Genomic DNA, 20,693 nt, shown 5'->3' on the forward strand with positions numbered 1-20,693 from the left:
TTAAAGAAAAGAACTACGAATAAAACTTTCATATGACTAAGTAATCCCACTTCTTAGTATTTACTCAAAGGATAGGAAAACAGTCAGAAAGACATCGGCACATCTCTATTTATTGTAGCATTATTTAAAATTGCTAAATCATGGAACCAACCTAAGTGTCCGAAAACTGCTGACTAGGTCAGAAAAACTGTGGCACATATTGGGTCACCAGAACAGTCATGCATTTTTGCATAGAAAAATACATCATGACTTTTCCAAGGACCCAATATATACTGTGGAATATTACACAGCTATAACAAATGATGAGATCCTATCATTTGACTCTAAATGGATGAATATAGACGACGTACTGTCACACGGAGTGAGCCAGACTTCGAAAGATACACATTGTATTAATTTATCCCCCACTCAATTTGTACTGATTGCTATGGCAGAGGTGAGAGGATGGGAGGATGGGGGTAGGTAAATGCTAGAGATTGTAAGGGGAAATGTGACTGTAGAAAGTAGGTGGTGGAAAGTGGGTGTGAGGTACAAAGGGGAGGAAACAGAAGACTGTAAAAAAAAGTTCATTATGACATTAACTAAACTCTGTTGTGTAGCAGGTTATCTCACAAATTGGTTTAATTATAAATGTTCATTACAATTAAAGTAAACATGATAATATTTCCATTCATCCCAAAAATTTCAAACTAATTATTGATCTGTCATGTATTTTTCATTTGTATCCTTGATTGTATCTTTGTTGAATTAAAAATAAATAAATAAAATAAAGATGTCTTGGAACCAGCAGATGGCATAATGGTTACACTGCTGGACTCGCACATAGTCAGTCATGGTTAGAGTCCCAGACCCAGCAGCTTGAAACTCACGCCAGGTGTGTGTGCATGTATGCTCAAAATCCTGAGAGGAGAACAGAGGAGAAGGGATTGTGGTGTGGCCATCCTCACTGGGGGATGATTTCTCTCTTTCTGTCTCTCTGTCTCTGTCTCTCCAGGGAGCACATACACCCTACAGAAAAAAAAAAAATTTATCAAAAAAAGTAAATAAATAGGGACCAGCAGTTAGCGTAAGGGCTATGTCGCTGGACTCCCACGTAGTCGACCGCGGTTCGTGTCCCAGACCCGGTAGCTTAAAACTCACGCCGGGCCCGTGTGCCTGTCCTCTCCCAAGAGGAGAATGGAAGAGAAGGGATTGCGGCGTGACCATCCCCCCTGGGGGGTGATTTCTCACTTTCTATCTCTCTGTCTCTCTCTCTGTCTGTCTGGCGAGCGCACACGCCCTATAGCAAAAAAACTCTCAAAAAAATAATTTAAAAAAAAGTAAATAAATAAATAAAGATGTCTTTTGAAGTTCCACTTTTCTTATGTGTAAAGGACAGGAAAAAAAAAAAAAAGAGGGAGAGAGAGAGAGAGAGAGAGAGAGAGAGAGAGAGGCCAGAATCTGGCACATCATGACTTTGTAGTTAAGAAACTAAACTTCCACATGGTCAACTGCAGTTGGAGTCTCAGACCTGGCAGCTTGAAAAATCACACCAGATGTGTACACATACAAGCCCAAAATCCAGAAGGAGAATGGAGAGGGGATTGCAGCATGGCCATTTCCCCTAGGGGGTGATTTGTCATTTTCCCTCTCTCTCTTTCTGCCTCTCTCCAGCAAGTGCATGAATCCTATGACAAAAAAATTTTTAAATTTTAAAACTCATAAGTTGTTTACAGAGAAGATATATAAAACATAAAAATACCAAAAATTCAAAATGAAAGAACAGGGAAAACATACCATGTAAGTTTTAATTTTTTTTTAAGTTTTGCAAGTAGGTACATGCATATCTCAGAGAGAGGAGAGCAGGGAAGATAGAGAAATCACCCTCAATGGGGCATGGTCATGCCACAATCCCTTATCCTCCATTTCTCTGACGCTTTGGGGCTTGGGGAATGCACACACAAATGTCCAGTTTTCTTTTCAAGTCAATGAGACCCAGGTTTGAACTACATGGTCACATGAGATCCAGTTCCCTTAAGAATTAGGCCAGGGGGCCAGCCCAGCTTTAATTTTTTTTTTTTCAATTTGCTATAGGGTACATGTGCTTACCAAAGAAAACAAGAGAGAGAGAATGAGAAAGCATCCCTCAGAAAGGATGGTTTCCCCCTGCAGTCTCTTATCTTCCAATTTCCTCTTAGGATTATAGGCATGAACATACATGCATCCAGTGTGTTTTTCAAGTCACCAGGTCCAAGACTTAAACTGCACAGTCAGCCATGTGAACCAGCCATCTTAACCACCATACCACCAGTTGGACCCTTTAAACTCTTTAAAACTAGTTTAACTGTATTCATATCAAAGTACACGTCATTCTAGACAAAATGTTTAACCCATCCCAAAGATATAGTAGTTAGAAATCTGTTCGCACCTAATAGTATAGCCTCACAATGTATAAAGCAAAAATTAGAGAAGACAAGAACACAGAGTGGAAGCTTACAGAGCAGACACCTGAAAGTCTTTGTTTTATCACTGAAAGTATAAGTTCATTTATTTAGTGAATGAACAAAAACCAATAAAAAGCTATATTTAAACAATATAATTGCAAAGTTGATCTCATGGACATCTATAGGACACTGCACCAAGTAACTATAGAAAATACACATTTTTTTTTCAAGAACACATGGAATACTTACCAATATCGATGGCTCATAAAATAAGCCTCAAAAAATTCTAAGACTTGAAATTACTAGCACATATTTTCTGACTCTAATAAAAATTAAGATAGATACTGGGCCAGCAGGTGGTGTGGTGGTTAAAGCATGGATTCACACATGGTTGACCACAGTTTGAGTCCCAGATCTGGTGGCTTTAAAATCACCCTGGGCGCATGTGCCTGAGTGCCCAAAATCCCAAGAGGAGAATGGATTGCAACACAGCCATACCCCAGGGGTTGATTTCTTGCTTTTCCTCTCACTGTCTCTCTGTCTTACTATATGTCTCTGGTGAGCTTACACACTCTATGGCAAAAACCTTTTAAAAATAAAAAAAAGATATATATCAATTACAAAAAGAAAAATTATACATTTTCAACCTAAAAAATACTTCTAGGGGCCAGACAAGTGGTACAGCAGTAATGAAACTAGACCCACATAGGAAAGGTCTTGAGTTTCTGTTCCAAGACTTTTCCAACCATGCTGGGCATATATGTATGCCCATGAGACAGGCCAGCCAAGACTGGGAGCAGATCACAGCCTGAAAACCCTTTTGTGGTTTTCTCTCTCTCTTTCTCTGTTTCTCTCTTCCTTTCTGTGTGTGTGTGTGTGTGTATGTGTGTGTTTCTTATAAAAATGAATAAACTTTTTGAAAAACACACTTTCAAAAACTTCATAGTTCAAAAAAAAATGCAATGAAGATTAATATATATTTTAACTGGGCCAGAAGGTGGTGTGGTTAAGGTACCGAACTCCCATATGGCCAACCACAGTTCAAGTCCCAGACGTGATAGCTTGAGAATCACACCTGGCACGTGTGCATGCATGCCCAAAATCCCAAGAGGAAAATGGAGAAGGAATTGTGGTATGTCCATTCTCTCTAGGGGATGATTTCTCACTTTCTCTTTGTCTATCTCTGGCAGGCACACACACCCTATGACAAAAACCTAATTGATTGTGACAAAATTTTTACTAAATATAATTCATTATGAATTTTAGATAAGCCCATGCTTTAAGAAAAATGTATAACTTTATTAGAAAAATAGGAAGATGGACAAAGAATAAAGTATACACATATGTCAATAAGATAGGAAAAAAGGGGGAAAGGAACATAAAAGCATATAGTAATAGACATTCATAAAACAGAAACAAAAATCAGCCAAAAACAAAGCAAAACAAAACAAAACCAAAAAAGCGGCAAGATAAAAGTTAATTCTTAGAAAAACTACTAAAATTAATAAACCCATGATGAGATTCCAAGAAAAGTACATAGAAGGTATAAATAATCAAATTCATAAATTTAAAATGAAGCATCACTACAGAACTTATAAACAATCTTATGTTAATAAATCCTTGGTATCTACCAGAAAAACAGAAGAATCCTTAGTCGGAAAAGTGCTTGCACATCGATGTTTATTGTAGCATTATTCACAATTGCTAAGACATGGAACCAACCCAAATGCCATGAGCAATTAAATGGATTGAAAAAGTGTGGCACCTATACTCTATGGAATACTACTCAACCATAAAAAACAATAAGACCCTGGCTTTTGACAGAAAGTGGATGAATATGGAAGATTTACTGCTGAGTGAAGCAAGCCAGGCTATGAAGTGGAATATTTACTGCTGAGTGAAGCAAGCCAGGCTATGAAGGAGAGACACTGTATGCCTCCACTTAATATATACTGAGTGTCCACACACTATAGCTGAAACTGAATGACTAGAGGATATAGAAACATAGAAAATGGTTATAAATACCAGATACAATGTGGGAAGAGGATGCGTGAAGGAGTAGAGTCTAAGGAAGGACATTAAGAAGAAAAATAGAGAGGCAAGGCGTTTATGGGACAAAGAAATGGGTTATTATCTGTTAAAGATACCATGTATAGCATTCTCAACTGGACTAGTGAGAAATGTATACATGTTGGAATATTCACCTTGCAAGCTAAGTAACATATGTGATTGAATGTATAAAAGAAATTAAAATTAAAATATATTTAAAATTTTTTAAATAAGTAAATAAATCTGAAATAAATTTAGTTGGATAAATTCTAACAAAAACTGACATAAAAAGTGGGAATAGGGGTCAAAATGGCGAGCAGGTTGGCTGTTTCAGCATCAGGTCGGTGGTTGGATGGTATTCGAAAATGGTATTTCAATGCTGCAGGATTCAATAAACTGGGGTTAATGCGAGATGATACGATATACGAGAATGAAGATGTGAAGGAAGCCATAAGAAGACTTCTGAGAACCTTTATAATGACAGGGTGTTTCGCATGAAGAGAGCCCTGGACCTGACCATGAGGCAGCAGATATTGCCTAAAGAGCAGTGGACAAAATACGAGGAAGATAATTTCTACCTTGAACCATATCTAAAAGAGGTTATTTGGGAAAGAAAAGAGAGAGAAGAATGGGCAAAGAAGTAACTAGATTGCAATCGTGGATGCGGTTGTTCTTAAAGTATTTTCATGAAGTGGGGGTCGAACCTGAAAAGTTTAATTTAAAAATAATTTGGTCGGCAGGTGTATTACTTTAAATAAATGTCTATTATAAACATTGTTGGAGTTTTTTAATTCAATCTGATAGCTTTATAACATTCAGTAATAGAAAATGGCCATTTTCAAATAGAGACTTCAGCCCAAACTACAGAGAAAAAAACGGGTTAACTCTGGTCCAGTTCCTATTATAGACATTTATCATAGTCCTAATTTTTTGTTAACTCTGAATGCTTTTACACAAAGCAAATGCTTCTCAGCTCACCACGGATCCCACTTAGTATTTTATTCACTTATAAACTACCTTCATGGGCCCTTAAGGTATTTAAGTTTATAACTCCTGAAATAATTCAAAATTATTGTCATTGTTTTAATTTCAAATGATAGCATAAAAAGAGTTCAATCTAATGCTGTTTCTCTAAACTTATCAAATTTAATCTATTTTAGAGGTACTTCCAGGGACCAGCAGATGGCATAATGGTTGTATAGCTAGACTCCCACATAGCTGACCATAGTTCAAGTCCCAGGCCCTGCAGCTTAAAATGCACGCCAGGCACATGTGCATATGTACCCCAAATCCCAAGAGGAAAATGGAGAAGATGGGATTGTGGTGTGGCCATCCCCACTGGGGGGGAGTGATTTCTCACTTTCTGTCTCTCTGTCTCTCTCTCTCTATGTCTCTGGCAAGTGCACAAGCCCTATAGCAAAAATCTCTCTTAATAAAATCTCTCTTAATAAAAAAAAAAAACTTCCAAAAGAATTTTCTTGTTTGGGAGTACGAGATTATTGCTATGTACAACTGGACACATTTGCATGTCCACAGACCCCTTTCAGTTATAATACTTTCCCCTAGTTAGCCAAACTGCAGAGATTAGAAGGTACAGTCATGAAAATTCCCTGTATTTCTGATACCAGCTTCAAGTCTGGGGGATTTTCAAAACTATCACCAGTTTTGATGATTCACTAGAAGGATTGATGGCATTGACTGAAAGCTGCTATACTTATGGCAGTGGTTTATTACAGGGAAAGAATACAAATTAAAGTCAGCCAAAGGGAGAGAGACACAGGGCAAAGTATGAGAAGGTTACAAACATAAAGTTTCCATTGTCTTCTCCCATGGAGTCAGGGTGTTATTACTCTCTTAGTTTCTAAATGTGCCAACATGCAAATAGTATTGCCAACCATGAAACCTCACCCAAGACTCAGAGTTCAGAGTTTCCGCTGGGGCTTCATTACGTATGATTGATTGATTGATTGGCCAAGTCGTTGAACTCAGTCTCTGTGTCAAATAACACCATGTGACTAAAATCCCCACTATAAATCACAGAGTTGGCCTTTCTGGCAAGGCCATCCCCAACCCTAAAATCATCAGGTACGCCTGACCCTACCCTAAGATCTGGTGTAGCCAGCCTCCAATTAAACAGACATGCCTGTCAGATGTTACACAGATTACCTCCCAGAAGCTGAAAAAGCCAGACATCTCTTTAGTCAAGGCCAAATTCTTTACTACTCAGTGCTGACAAATAAATGATGGTCCTTAATTCAAACTCTCTGGAGTTCGGTCTATCAACCCATCTATATATAGACAGGAATATAGGCAAAGGGACCAGTTTCAACAAAGGGACCATAAAAACCAGAGTAACCAAAATGCAAAGCAACATCATCTCAGTATATTCCACAGAAGACCTTCTCTCACGATTCTTAATATTATATCCTGAATAACTTGCTTAAGATCCCAGGTGATTCTCTAAGGTGATTTCAACAAAAGAAAAAGGTAAAGGCACATTGAAAGCTCATGCTGCCTCTTCCTATTACATATTATTTTAGTAACTCCTTCCTTCCCCAACAATCTATGTTGTGAACTACGGAGATCTTTACTACAGAATAAGCGGCTCTATACCTTTGTTTGTGGCTAAAACCTTTAAGGAGAAAAAGAAGGAGAATTTAACATGTCTCTTCTATTTAAGTTGTTTGACAACCAGACTACTCAACCACGAAGAGATCATGGGTGTCATAGAAACAAGCCTTGGTATTCTCCCTAGTGCTAGTCACATAATACCCATTAATAAAATGGTCATTTTCCTTTAAAATCTTTGTCAGTGCTTATATACTCTCTGGAAACATTATTATAAAATTCTTTGAACAGCAAACTCTCTTTGTGCGTTTAAAGTCTCATTTGCATTTGGGTTTTCAGGGGCACAGCATAACATATAAGAAGATCCACCTTGCTGATTTACGGAGCAGACATTTTTTTTCCATAGGTATAATGGTACTATTTAGCCCAGGCTACATTTGCATGATCACAGATTGTGAATTAATGACATCTCTGCTTGGCACAGTATCTCACGCACAGTGAGTGCTAAATAAATATTTGTTGTATTGAATTGAATTGGTACATGTTTTATTAGACGTCCATGTTAAAGCTCTAAGAACTTGAGATAAGAGGCTAATGGAACTGAGAGGGTAAAAATGCATTCAATTGTTTCATATCCAGGAATCTACATGAAAGGATACCAATTCCTCTGCCATGTATTTTGTAGACTGAAGGTACATTTGATCAGCACTGATAAGACAATAGAACGAATCATAGAGCCTGTGTCACTTTTTTTCCCAAATCCACAGTAACATATATATTCATCTTGTCAGATGGCTATATAAATAGATGAGGTAAAACAACATGGCATTTGTTGTACTTCAATTACTTTCTTGTATAATGTCAAGAAGTAAAAGCTAACAAACCATAACTTTTCTTGACATTTCCTCCCTCAAGTGACCAATGATGGATTTGCCTTTAAAAAGCATTCATCATTTTAAAGAAGGATAGAGACAGTAGATTTCTTTGTGTTATTTTTTTCCCCCATTTTTTAAGCCAGTGGTTAAATTGAAAAGCCCAGCTCTCCTGCAGACGGGAATCAAACCTAGTTGATAAGATTACATGTTTCTAATCCTGGGGGATGTTTGAAGTCATCCAAGTAGAGAAGGCATTTGCTGTCATAAATGGTCCAGAGATCGAACTGAATTCCCAGAGAGGCCAAGAGGCCACCCTCGCCATATAGCCCCACTCCCCCCTGCCTCCAACCTGCATTTCCATTAAACAGTGTATACTTTGCCAAGCAAATCTTTTTATGTGGCCAGATCTGACAGCCCAGCATGATTGTTAAGAACACTGGCATTTGAGTTTGAGGGATGTAGCTGCAAATACCAACTCGACCATTTACCAGTTCTGTGACCGTGCTCGAATTACTTAAGTTCTCTAAACCTATTACCCAGTCTGTAAAATAAAGACAATAATCTCTACTTTACAGAGTGATTGTAAATGATAAAATTAGATACCATGCTAAAAGTACTCACTTCAAGACTGTTCAAAAAATAATGTACCTATTAACAAATACATCATAAGCTCCCTGAAGACAGGTATGATGTCAGCCCATCACCATTTCAATCTCAGAGTCTAGCACAGAATTTGAGCTATGTTCTCAGTATTTGCTGAATAATGTATTGATACTATTACAATTATGACTTTTATTGTCATTAGTATTCCCCCTTAGATACTAGAGATCAAAATACCAAAATAATAATTTACGGATACCATTTATTGACCATTATATTAAGTTCAGGCCCCTATGAGTCCATATGTTAAATTACGTAATCACTACAACCACCCTAAGACGTTGGTTCTATTACTGACATAATTTTTTTTTGAGAGGTTTTTTTGCTATAGGGCGCATGCGCTCGCCAGACAGAGGGAGACATAGAGACAGAAAGCGAGAAATCACCCCCAGAGGGGATGGTCACACCGCAATCCCTTCTCCTCCATTCTCCTCTCGGGATCTTGGGCACGCACGCACATGTGCCCGGCGTGAGTTTTAAGCCACTGGGTCTGGGACACGAACCTCAGTCGACTATGTGGGAATCCAGCGACATAGCCATTATGCTAACTGCTGGTTCCCTTACTGACATAATTTTATAAATAAATAAATTAAGGCATGGAGAGGTCAAATAACTTGTTCACGATTATATGTCTAGTCATCAATGAAGCAGGGATTCAAGCCCAACAGCAAAGCATTAAATTATATCCTACCAAGAGGTAGGATAAATAATTGTTTAAATAATAACAACAATAGCTAGTATTTGTTGAACACTTATAAAGTGACTGCCATCTTGACAGTTTTACTCTTATTTAACAGTAACAATAACACTAGAAGAAAGTCATTATTACTCTTTTTTGGATAAGTAAGCTGAGGCACAGATAGATTGATTAAACAAATTGCCTAAGAATACATCATTGAAAAGTGGCCCAGCTAACCAGGCTATTCTGGTTATAAAGCTATATATTTGGAGCTCTGTGTTTGAAAACATAGAAACATTTGAGAATGGACCTTAAATTCCATTTTCATATTTTCCATTGTGCTAGATGGAGCAAAGATGGCCATGTGTCCACCAATGAGTTGCCTCCTTTTTCTGGTCAGACAGCTAGGCTATAATCCCCACCTTCTTGGCAATCAGAAACTGCCATGTGACTGACTTCTACCCACTAAAATGTGAGGGGAAATGTGCTTTATTTCTGGTGTGGTCCATGGATACCACCCACACTTGATTCTTCTTGCTCCTTCCTTTTCTCTGCTATATAGCAGAGAATATAGAATATAGCAAACTACACCCACCCCAAGAGCCCAGTGCAGCCTGACACAGTTTTCTGTTTTATCGAAACATCTCCATGTTGCTCATTTACATATCGGTTATGGCTGTTTTTATGGTCCGATGGCAGCATAGAATAAATAGGACAGGGACAATATAACTTGCAAACCCTAAAATATTTACTATCTGGTACTTTGCCCCCAAAAAAAGGAAATAAAAAGAATACAACTTTTGCTTTAGGGAATGGCAGACCCAAAGATATAAGGCACCTGGGTTCCCAAATGACCCAATCAAGGACAGCCCTCCTGGCAAGATGAACAGCCACCCAGACAGTTATTGAGCAAGAATTCGCTTCTGGGATGCATCATTACATTCCTGGGTCTGTTTGTTCAAGCAGCTATCCCACCATAGCTTGTTGGCAGGACACTCTAGTTAGGGAATATAATAACTTCCTTTCACACTTAGTAAGAATAACTTCTTTGGTTTTCCAGAATATTCCACATACCATTCACAGTCCTTACTTCTGGCCATCACGTTCCATAATGGAGCTATCCCCTCCCTTTTCAGAATACACAATTGTCTTCATTGCACAGGAGACATTTGCCAACCTAGTGTTCTACCTGATATCCCTACTTATTAGCAATTTTTGGTTTGATTTATTTTTTTTAATTTTGGTTTTCAAAATTCCAAAGAGAGGGACCAGCAGATGGCGTGGTGGTTAGGGGGACTGGATTCTCACACGGCCAACCGTGGTTCATGTCTGGACCTGCTGACTTGCTTTCTCACCTTCTCTCTCTCTCTCTCTCTCTCTCTCTCTCTCTCTCTCTCTCTCTCTCTCTCTCTCTCTCTCTCTCTCTCTCTCTCTCTCTCTCTCTCTCTCTCTCTCTCTCTCTCTCTCTCTCTCTCTCTCTCTCTCTCTCTCTCTCTCTCTCTCTCTCTCTCTCTCTCTCTCTCTCTCTCTCTCTCTCTCTCTCTCTCTCTCTCTCTCTCTCTCTCTCTCTCTCTCTCTCTCTCTCTCTCTCTCTCTCTCTCTCTCTCTCTCTCTCTCTCTCTCTCTCTCTCTCTCTCTCTCTCTCTCTCTCTCTCTCTCTCTCTCTCTCTCTCTCTCTCTCTCTCTCTCTCTCTCTCTCTCTCTCTCTCTCTCTCTCTCTCTCTCTCTCTCTCTCTCTCTCTCTCTCTCTCTCTCTCTCTCTCTCTCTCTCTCTCTCTCTCTCTCTCTCTCTCTCTCTCTCTCTCTCTCTCTCTCTCTCTCTCTCTCTCTCTCTCTCTCTCTCTCTCTCTCTCTCTCTCTCTCTCTCTCTCTCTCTCTCTCTCTCTCTCTCTCTCTCTCTCTCTCTCTCTCTCTCTCTCTCTCTCTCTCTCTCTCTCTCTCTCTCTCTCTCTCTCTCTCTCTCTCTCTCTCTCTCTCTCTCTCTCTCTCTCTCTCTCTCTCTCTCTCTCTCTCTCTCTCTCTCTCTCTCTCTCTCTCTCTCTCTCTCTCTCTCTCTCTCTCTCTCTCTCTCTCTCTCTCTCTCTCTCTCTCTCTCTCTCTCTCTCTCTCTCTCTCTCTCTCTCTCTCTCTCTCTCTCTCTCTCTCTCTCTCTCTCTCTCTCTCTCTCTCTCTCTCTCTCTCTCTCTCTCTCTCTCTCTCTCTCTCTCTCTCTCTCTCTCTCTCTCTCTCTCTCTCTCTCTCTCTCTCTCTCTCTCTCTCTCTCTCTCTCTCTCTCTCTCTCTCTCTCTCTCTCTCTCTCTCTCTCTCTCTCTCTCTCTCTCTCTCTCTCTCTCTCTCTCTCTCTCTCTCTCTCTCTCTCTCTCTCTCTCTCTCTCTCTCTCTCTCTCTCTCTCTCTCTCTCTCTCTCTCTCTCTCTCTCTCTCTCTCTCTCTCTCTCTCTCTCTCTCTCTCTCTCTCTCTCTCTCTCTCTCTCTCTCTCTCTCTCTCTCTCTCTCTCTCTCTCTCTCTCTCTCTCTCTCTCTCTCTCTCTCTCTCTCTCTCTCTCTCTCTCTCTCTCTCTCTCTCTCTCTCTCTCTCTCTCTCTCTCTCTCTCTCTCTCTCTCTCTCTCTCTCTCTCTCTCTCTCTCTCTCTCTCTCTCTCTCTCTCTCTCTCTCTCTCTCTCTCTCTCTCTCTCTCTCTCTCTCTCTCTCTCTCTCTCTCTCTCTCTCTCTCTCTCTCTCTCTCTCTCTCTCTCTCTCTCTCTCTCTCTCTCTCTCTCTCTCTCTCTCTCTCTCTCTCTCTCTCTCTCTCTCTCTCTCTCTCTCTCTCTCTCTCTCTCTCTCTCTCTCTCTCTCTCTCTCTCTCTCTCTCTCTCTCTCTCTCTCTCTCTCTCTCTCTCTCTCTCTCTCTCTCTCTCTCTCTCTCTCTCTCTCTCTCTCTCTCTCTCTCTCTCTCTCTCTCTCTCTCTCTCTCTCTCTCTCTCTCTCTCTCTCTCTCTCTCTCTCTCTCTCTCTCTCTCTCTCTCTCTCTCTCTCTCTCTCTCTCTCTCTCTCTCTCTCTCTCTCTCTCTCTCTCTCTCTCTCTCTCTCTCTCTCTCTCTCTCTCTCTCTCTCTCTCTCTCTCTCTCTCTCTCTCTCTCTCTCTCTCTCTCTCTCTCTCTCTCTCTCTCTCTCTCTCTCTCTCTCTCTCTCTCTCTCTCTCTCTCTCTCTCTCTCTCTCTCTCTCTCTCTCTCTCTCTCTCTCTCTCTCTCTCTCTCTCTCTCTCTCTCTCTCTCTCTCTCTCTCTCTCTCTCTCTCTCTCTCTCTCTCTCTCTCTCTCTCTCTCTCTCTCTCTCTCTCTCTCTCTCTCTCTCTCTCTCTCTCTCTCTCTCTCTCTCTCTCTCTCTCTCTCTCTCTCTCTCTCTCTCTCTCTCTCTCTCTCTCTCTCTCTCTCTCTCTCTCTCTCTCTCTCTCTCTCTCTCTCTCTCTCTCTCTCTCTCTCTCTCTCTCTCTCTCTCTCTCTCTCTCTCTCTCTCTCTCTCTCTCTCTCTCTCTCTCTCTCTCTCTCTCTCTCTCTCTCTCTCTCTCTCTCTCTCTCTCTCTCTCTCTCTCTCTCTCTCTCTCTCTCTCTCTCTCTCTCTCTCTCTCTCTCTCTCTCTCTCTCTCTCTCTCTCTCTCTCTCTCTCTCTCTCTCTCTCTCTCTCTCTCTCTCTCTCTCTCTCTCTCTCTCTCTCTCTCTCTCTCTCTCTCTCTCTCTCTCTCTCTCTCTCTCTCTCTCTCTCTCTCTCTCTCTCTCTCTCTCTCTCTCTCTCTCTCTCTCTCTCTCTCTCTCTCTCTCTCTCTCTCTCTCTCTCTCTCTCTCTCTCTCTCTCTCTCTCTCTCTCTCTCTCTCTCTCTCTCTCTCTCTCTCTCTCTCTCTCTCTCTCTCTCTCTCTCTCTCTCTCTCTCTCTCTCTCTCTCTCTCTCTCTCTCTCTCTCTCTCTCTCTCTCTCTCTCTCTCTCTCTCTCTCTCTCTCTCTCTCTCTCTCTCTCTCTCTCTCTCTCTCTCTCTCTCTCTCTCTCTCTCTCTCTCTCTCTCTTTCTCTCTGTCTCTGTCTGGGCAAACTGAAAAATAATAATAACAAATGGAATTAAATAAATTACTATTTTTTTAAAAATTCCAAAGAGAAACAGAATTACAACACTTATCCAATAATTCTGTCTGCATTGACAAATAGGATTCTGGTAAGCATAGAAAAAAATACATTTTTTATTAGTATGTCCAAATCTAGAATGCAATAAAACGCAGACTTTTCAGAAGAGAAGGGGGGAAAATCCTTAGTAAAGGGAAGGAAAGCCAAGAGCAGATTACTTACTGCTACAGAATCCAATATTATAAAGTCCTTTTTTTTATTTTTTCCTATGCCACATTTTTAATGTCTCTGTGAGCTCTGTGTGCTGTGACTATCAATCACAGGAAACTACTGACATTATGAAACGGCTTTAAAGATATACAGAGTTTTCCAAAGCCAAAGTTGTCTGAAGAATAAAAATCTTCAAAGATTATATATTTTCAAAAAGATCTATCTGATACCAAGCTGAGTAATGGCCAGCTGTCCCTCCTCTGTAACTGCCTGGTGGAATGCAAGAATATCGTTTTGTGGAGGATAATAAATATACAAAACAAAAACCTTTTATAAGGATTCCCAGTCCTGCTATAGCCAATGCTATAGTTGAATGTTTCGTGTTTCTCCAAGATTCATGTTGAAATCCTAACCCCAAAGATATTAAAAGGTAAAATCTTTGGGTGATGACTAGGACATGAGTGCAAAGCCCTCGTGGATTGGATTAGTACTCTTAAAAGAAAACTTGCCAGAGGACCTATTCTCCCCTTTCTCCATGTGAAGACCCAAAGAGAAGTCAGTCACCTGCAACCCAGAAAAGTTTCCTCACCAAAACTAACCATCCCAACACTATGATTTTAGACTTTCAGCTACCAAAGTTGTAAGAAATAAGTTTCTGTTGTTTAAAAGTCACCTAGTCCGAGGTAATTTGTTATAGCAACCCAAATGGACTAAGACAGTCAGACTCTTTCATTTGTGGGAAGCAGAGTGAACTGCTGTCATTAATGTCGAGGTGCTGAGACTGGATAAACCAGAATCAAATTAATCCAAGAGCAGAGTTTTCCAAACACTATTCCTTTCTTCATGGGAAATTACATTATAATGAATGATACAGGAAATAAATAAATGAGTGAATTATAGATATTACAACAGTGATATAATATAAACTATAGCCTTATGAAAATGCAATAAAATTTAATAACGAAAAGAAAGCTGAGAGACGCATCTGTTGGGAAATTTTAAGTTTATAAGTTTAATGAATTCATGGGTCAAGTAAGAAACTACAATGAAAATTAGAAAACATTTAAAACTCAACAATGATGAAAAATATTACCTATCAGGACCTGTAGAGTGTGATTACAGCAAATGTGTGTGTGTGTGTGGGTGTGTGTGTGTGTGTGTGTGCATGTGTATAAATATGCATATATATTATAATGAGCTAAACATTCAACACTCCTCCAAAAACAATAGGAATGAAAAAGAAATCATAAATACAGATAGCACATCAATTAAACATTAACAAGAATATACTAAACATTAACCAAATAAATTTAAATTTTTAAATGAAATTTACAAACTGCTACAAAAATATAATTTGCCAAAAGCAATTTAAGAGGAAGAAAAACTGGGTAGATCAATTATTTTCTTTAAAATTTAATGAAACTCAGTAAGTAGTTAATGTATACCAATAAAGAGAAGCATTATATGATTTTGCAGGTGAATGTTACCCAATCTTCAGGAACACATCATGCCTCTCATAACAGTTTTAAGGGAGCAGAATAAAAGTAATAATAGCTAAAATGAAAAGGTTGCTTGTGGTGCTATGGGCAACATTTTAATACTTTACTTATTTTAACAGTTTTAATCCTTCAAACATCCCTATGAGGTTGGTATTTTCATTTTCCAAATTAAGAAACTAGGCAAAAAGAGCTTAGGTTTAATTGCTATAAGAAGCTAGAATACAAAATTTGAAAAGGATAAAGCACTCCAACTCATTTTGTAAGACTAACATAACTTTCACATGAAAGCTACAAACTAAAGCTACAGAGAGGACAATAACAAAAAAAAAAAAAAAAAAAAAGTAAACTTTATCAGCCCAGTTCACCTTAGGCAGCACTTCCCATTTTCCCACCAGCAGAAGCCCAGGGGCTGGTTCATTTCTAGTTCTTCAACATCCCTAGCCAGGCCAAAACCTCATGCCATGAATTCTGGAAGTGGGGATTAGGGAAGAAACTCATCATAGACATAAGCCAATTTTCACTCTGCTATTTCTTTTTTTGTTTGTTTGTTTGTTTTGTTTGTTTGTTTGTTTGTTTTTTTAGAGATTTTCACTGTAGGGCGCGTGCGCTCACCAGACAGACAGAGACATAGAGATAGAAAGCGAGAAATCACCCCCCAGGGGGGATGGTCACGCCGCAATCCCTTCTCCTCCATTCTCCTCTCGGGATCTTGGGCACGCACGCACACGCGCCCGGCGTGAGTTTTAAGCCACCGGGTCCGGGACACGAACCACGGTCGACTACGTGGGAGTCCAGCGACATAGCCATTACGCTAACTGCTGGTTCCCCACTCTGCTATTTCTGGTCTAAGAACAGAAACAGAAACGGTTGCTTTTCCTCCCAACCATGCTATGCTATAGAAGAGTGAGGCATTACAAGTAAAAATACCAAGAAATTTCCTATTGTTTCAATTTTTTTTCTTAATTGACTATTTATTTGGTTACTATCAATCTTTGACTGGTTTACAGAATTTCTAGCATGACAAAAATGCTAAAAGACATACAGACAAAAAGTAGCAAAATGGCAAAAAGCAAGTGCTTCCCTATCAGTGATTACTTTAACTGTAAATGGATTAAACTCCCCAGTCAAAAGACATAGATTGGCAGAACTAGGGTAGGTGGGGAGGGGGACAGGATCCATGTTCATAAAAGATGTACTTCAGATCTATGGACTCACATAGGCTGAAAGTGAATGGATGGAAAAGATATTCATGAAAATAGTAATCAAAGAGAGCAGGAATTATTATATTAATATTATAAAAGATGTACTTTGAGACAAAACTATAAAAAGAGACAAACAAGGTCATTATATAATAATAAAAGGATAATTCACCAGGAAGATATAGCAATTATAAATACGTATGTACCCAACATCAGAGTTCCAAAATATATAAAGGAAACATTGACATCATTGAAGAGAGAAATAATAGTAAGGCATTCCATATCTCACTTTCAATAATTAATAGAACTAGCTAGCTGTGGTGGTTGGTACAGTGGTAATGTAAAGCTTCATGGGACCTTACATTACATATGAGAAGGTCCCTAGTCAAACCAAGGGCACCCTGTCCATTCTGGGTACATACACTTTGCCCATGTTTCTGGCCAGCTGAGACTAGAGATGGATCATGGAATAAAAACTCTTTTGGAAGTGCCTATCTTTCTTGCTCAGAAGAAATAAATAACCTTTTATAAATATTAATTAGAACAACTAAACATAAGCTCAATAAGGAAATAAAGGGAACAATACTTGACCAAGTATACCTAATAAACATGTATAGATCACTCCATCTAACCACAGCCAACACATTTTTCTCAAGTGATCATCCTCCAGAATAAACCATATATTAGGCTACAAAACAAACTGTTTATTTGACTTGTTGGTTGGGGATTGAGGTTTTATGTCATCATTTGTATTTTTAGATTTTTGCCATGGGATACATGCGCTTGCCAGAGAGAGACAGAAAGAGAGGAAAAATGAGAAATCACCTCATAGCAGGGTTGGCCACACTGCTATCCCCCTCTCCTCCATCCTCCTCTCAGGATTTGGGACACACATATACATGTATCCAGCATGTTTTTGTTTGTTTTTGGGGTTTTTTTGGGAGAGGTTTTTGCTATACGACGTGTGCGCTCACCAGAAAAACAGAGAGAGACAGAGAGACAGAAAGTGAGAAATCATCCCCCCTAGGGGGGATGGCCACGCCGCAATCCCTTCTCCTCCATTATCCTCTTGGGATCTTAGGGATACATGCACATATGCCTGGCATGAGTTTAAGCCACTGGGTCCGGGACTCAAACCACGGTCAACTACATGGGAGTGCAGGAACATAGCCATTACGCCAACTGCTGGTCCCTCCAGCATGTTTTTTTAAGTTGTCAAGTCTGGAACTCAAACCACAAGTCAGTTATGTGGGATCCAGTACCTTAACCAGTATACCACCTGCTAGCCTTGTTTGTTTGTTTTTAATAGCACTTGATTTGTGGGGGTTTTTCTTTGTTCATGATAGAACAAGTGCATGTGCATGGGAAAAGATGAGCATCTTCCACCGGGTCTGGTCATGCTATAATCCCCCACCTCCAGTCCTGGATACTCACATGGGTTCTCCACATGTTTCAAGCCAACTTGATCAAGAACTTGAACTGTGGTTGCCATGTGGGAATCTATCTTTTCATGAGCAGCACAATACTGCTATGCCACAGATCTAGAACCTCTAACAAGTTTTAATACATTTTAATAGATTAAAATTATTCAAAGTTTTTTTCATATAAAGTATCTTTTAAACATCTTATTTCTTTTTAAGTTTGCTGCAGAGCACACATGCTCACCAGAGAGAGACAAGAGAGAGGGAAAGTGAGAAAGCAAGGCACCAGATCCAGGACTTGAACTGTGATTGGCTATATAGGAGTCCAGCACTGGTCCCCAAAGTATCGTTTTTTAACAAAACAGAATGAAACTAAAACTCAGCAGCATAAGAAAAAGTAGAAAAGTTACAAATATGTGGAAATTAAACAATATACTCAAAAAATAAATGAATCAAAGGAGAAATAAAGAAGAAATTAGAAAATGCCTTCAGACACTGAACATGAAAAACACAACATGGCAAAATGTATGGGATGCAGCAAAAGCAGTGATAGCCTAAGTTATAGCTGTAAATACATTTAAAAAGAAAAATATAGGGGGTGTAGTGGTTAAGGTGCTATATTCCCACATGGCTGACCATGGTTCAAGTCCCAGACCCAGCGGCTTGAAAATCACCCCAAGTACGTGGGTGTGCATGCCAAGATCCTGGGAGGAGAATAGGGGAGAAGGGATTGCAGCATGCCCCTCCCACCTGGGGGTGATTTCTCTTTCTCTTTCTCTCTCTCTCTCTCTCTCTCTGTTTCTCCAACACTCTTTCTCTCTCTCTCTCTCTCTCTCTCTCTCTCTCTCTCTCTCTCTCTCCTCTCTCTCTGGCAAGTGCTTATGCCCTACAGCAAAAACCTAGGAAAAAGAAAAAGAAAAAAGATCTCATATCAATAGCATACCTTTCCACTTAAGAGAAAAAAAGAAAAAAATGAAACTAATAGAGAAAGGAAATATTAAAGATTAAAGCACAGATAAAATTGAAAATAATTAAAAAGGAAAAAAATCAATGAAAATCAAGAGTTAGTTCTTTCAAAAGACCAACAAAATTGACAAACTTATAACTAGGTTAACTAAGAAACACAGGGCTGGAGGTTGGTTTGGTGGTAACACGACTAGACTCACATAGTAAGGTCTCTCTCAGGTTCACAGCCCAGGGCCTCGCTCTACATAGCAGGCATGCATGCATTCCGGTGATACAGGCTGGCTGACACTTGGGGTAAATCATGATGTGAGGACCCTGTTGAGGGGTGCCTGCCTTTCTCTCTTTCTCTTTCTCTTTCTCTAGGAAGAAAGAAATGATTATTTTTTAGAAAGACTGAAGACTCAAAATAAATCAAAGAAGATACTACTATCTACTTCATAGAATTATGTAAGTATTATGAAAAATTGTATACAAATTGGATAACCTAGATAAAATAGGCCAATTCCTAAAAACGTACAACTTACCAAGACTGAATTATGAAGAAACAGAAAATCCGAATTGATCTATAACCAGCAAAGAGATTAAATCAGTAATCAAAAGTCTCCCAACAAAGGAAAACCCAAGGACAGATGGTTTCACTGTTGAATTCTACCAAACACTTAAAGGAGATTAGCACTAATCCTACTCAAACTTTTCCCAAAAAAAAATCAGGAGAGGAATACTTTCTAACTCATTCTATGAGGACAGTATTATCTTGATACCAAAGCCAGATTTTAGAAGAAAACTACAAAACAATATCCCTTATGAATATTGACACCAAAATCCCTCAATGAAAGACTAAATAAACAAATTCGGGAGCATATTAAAAGGATTAAACATCATGACAAAGGATTTATTCCTGGAATACAAGAATGTTTCAAATGTTCCACTTGGAAAAGAAAAAGTAAAAATCTCTCTGCTCGCAAAATATATGATCTTATATATGGAAAACCCTAACGATTACACACATACATTTACACACACAACTGTTAGAACTGAAAATCAAATTCAAAAAAGCTGCGGTTACAAAATGCACATGCAAAAATCAACTATTTCCATACACTAATAATGAACAATCAGAACAGGAAATTAGTAAAATAATTTTACATATTATAGCATTGAAAGGAATAAAATACGTAGAAACATAACCCCTTTTTGAGGAGCCGTCAGGATGGCGGAAGTGGAGTGGGGGAAAAAAAAAAAAAAAAAGTGGACCTTCCCAAGTTCACGTACCGCGGCGTGGACCTCGGCCAGGACCTCGGCCAGTGGCTGGACACATCCTACGAGCAGCTGGTGAAGCTGCACGCTGCCTGGCAGTGGCAGCGGGGGAAGCAGCGCTCACTGCTCATGAGTCTGTGCAAGGCCTCAAGAAGGAGGCACTGCCCCTGGAGAAGCCGGAAGTGGTGATGACACACTTGTGCGATATGACCATCCTGCTAGAGATAGTGTCTACAACAGCAAGCTCGTCAGCCACGTGGAGATCAAGCCTGAGATGATGGGCCACGACCTAGGAGAGTTCTTCATCACCTACAAGCCTGTAACCAACGGCTGAGCAGTTATCCAGGCCGTGCACTCCTCGAGCTTCATCTCATTCAAGTAGCCAACCTGGCCAATAAAGACATATGTCCTGGGTTGAAAAAATACACACACACACACACACACACACACACACACACTTAACCTAGATTAATCTAGAAGACAAAAGACTTGTCTACTGAAAATAATAAATGAATAAAACTATTGCTAAAAGAAATCAAGGTACAAGTATTGGGACCAGCAGTTAGCGTAATGGCTATGTTGCTGGACTCCCATATAGCCGACCGCAGTTCGAGTCCCAGACCCTGTGGCTTAAACTCACATCGGGGACGTGTGCATGCATGCCCAAGACCCCGAAAGGAGAATGGAGGAGAAGGGATTGCAGCGTGGCAATCCCCCCGTGAGGGGTGATTTCTCGCTTTCTATCTCTCTGTCTCTGTCTTTCTGGCGAGCGCAGGCGCCCTATGGCAAAAATCT

The 20,693-nt window shown here is 39.7% G+C and overlaps 2 pseudogenes; both read left to right on the top strand.

Moving 5' to 3' along the window:
* Window positions 1-4,781: 4,781 nt before the first annotated feature.
* LOC102480958 (cytochrome b-c1 complex subunit 7 pseudogene) lies at window positions 4,782-5,248 on the top strand (annotated as a pseudogene).
* A 14,273-nt stretch (window positions 5,249-19,521) lies between these two features.
* On the top strand, window positions 19,522-20,232 carry LOC114004474 (40S ribosomal protein S15 pseudogene; annotated as a pseudogene).
* Window positions 20,233-20,693: the final 461 nt, after the last annotated feature.

This window comes from Tupaia chinensis, unplaced genomic scaffold (genome assembly GCF_000334495.1).
Source record: "Tupaia chinensis unplaced genomic scaffold, TupChi_1.0 Scaffold000235_1, whole genome shotgun sequence".
In the NCBI taxonomy this organism is placed as follows: Eukaryota; Metazoa; Chordata; class Mammalia; order Scandentia; family Tupaiidae; genus Tupaia; species Tupaia belangeri.